This window comes from Carex rostrata, chromosome 3 (assembly GCF_964058835.1).
Source record: "Carex rostrata chromosome 3, lpCarRost1.2, whole genome shotgun sequence".
NCBI lineage: Eukaryota > Viridiplantae > Streptophyta > Magnoliopsida > Poales > Cyperaceae > Carex > Carex rostrata.
In genome coordinates, this window is record NC_135920.1 from 2039152 (window position 1) to 2041198 (window position 2047).

The following is a 2047-nucleotide window of genomic DNA, read 5'->3' on the forward strand; positions in this document are numbered from 1 at the left end:
AATCAAACATAGGGAAAAGTTGGCTCGGCCGTTCAATAAGGAATTCGTATCCTCTGAGATATCTCAAACTTTGCGTGACTTTGTGGAAAATCCCAATCGTTTAAATACGTCTGCACGAATCTCAAAGCACAAATAATAAGGACCCCTACATCACCCCCGAATAGGCACCGGACACGTCGGTCACGCAAAAGTTGAGATATCTCAGAGGATACGCACTCGTTCAATAAGTGCCCGCTGCATTAGCGGCTGTTGGGCCACTTGATTGGTGCGTCTCCGGTCTCCCTCCCTGCGGCTAAAATATTTAAACTGCCGTTTAGTAAGATTATCATTATATTCATCTCATTAAATACAATTTTTTTTCATTATAAGAATAAATATTTATATTTCATAAAATAATAATTAATAAATATTTTTTGTAATTAGATATTTTAAATGTTTGTTTGTTTATAAATGTTAATTTTTGTAAATGTTATTTTTTTGTAAATGTTTTTAATTGTTGTCTTCTTATTTTATTTATTTATTTATAAATATTTTCTCATTTTATTTGTACCTATTTTAGTAATAATTTTATTAGAAATGTTTCATCTATTTAAGGTTTTGGCTAATATGCTACGGGTAGCTAAGAGGCCTCCGTGCTACGGCTTGGATTTCGAGTTTTCAAAATCCTAACGGTCGATCCGAACCGTTCATCTTGTTCTCCATATTAATATGTGCTTGGAGACCAAATTTTATATTTTTATGAATTTTTTTACTATTTATTAAGCCACTTTGAAAACCCCTGATCCAACGGTAGTTTCTGGTTTTACTGTTGGGTTAAGCCACCGTTGGATCAGGGGTTTTCAAAGTGGCTTAATAAATAGTAAAAAAATTCATAAAAATGTAAAATTTGGTCTCCAAGCACATATTAATATGGAGAACAAGATGAACGGTTCGGATCGACCGTTAGGATTTTGAAAACTCGAAATCCGAGCCGTAGCACGGAGGCCTCTTAGCTACCCATAGCACCGTAGCCACGTCCATCTATTTAATATTATTATTTAACTGCATTATTATCATTTTATTAATAAAAATATTGTTTAATTGATTTAATTTAATTAATAATTACTTTATTGATATCAAGTATTTTAGAAAGAAAATAGGATTCTCCACAACTATTCTCACGGTACAACCGAGCACTTATTTAATACGTTTCTATAATTATTCCCTTGTATATTTATGAGTATGGGTTCCTGAACCAGTTAAATTCCATCCTGCACAATCCCGTAACAAACAAGTAGGCCAAATAACTCAAATTTTGAGTTTAGATCCATATCGTTCAATCTGCTCTGGCACAGGTATTAATGGCTCTGTCCATTTTATTCAGGGGCAAATCACATATAGGTTCAGCAGTAGGCAATCGTTCTATTCTAAATTTTAAAAATTAATTTCTGAGTATAATCTATTGGGCTCTTGTCTTACACTGAAAAAAAAAAAAAAAAAAAACTTAGTCCTACTTTGTTAGTTTGCTGAGCTCAGTTTCCTAGTGCAGTTCATATTTGTCTGGACTTTTCTTTGTTTCTGCACAATCTACTAAACTTTGGAGGAATTTCCTTTTTAAGGATATATTAGAAGACGAGAGAAGAGATTATGAGAAAAAAATTCGCATAAACTAAAATACACAATTTTTAATTTATAGCTTACATTACAACTCGAAACCTTAGATTCAATACTTTAAAAAGCTACTATAATTCATTTGCAGTGAAGAGCAAATAAAATATGATACTATAATTGACTCGTATCTAAAATCAAATAAAATCATGATAGATATAACAAAAATTAAAATATAGTCCAATCTATTTCTCTTTTCTCTTTCTAGCCGAGTAGGTCCCGAGTCAAAATTACTTGGGTGTCCACTTGAAATACATAAAATCCACTTTGATCATGTGAAAACGGACGACCCAGATCTAATTATCCACGGTCAGGTATTGCACAATTTGCACTGGATCTGAAAGATAGCGGACGACTCAGATCTCATTAAAACAAACGGATCGTGCAATCAAGGAAAGAT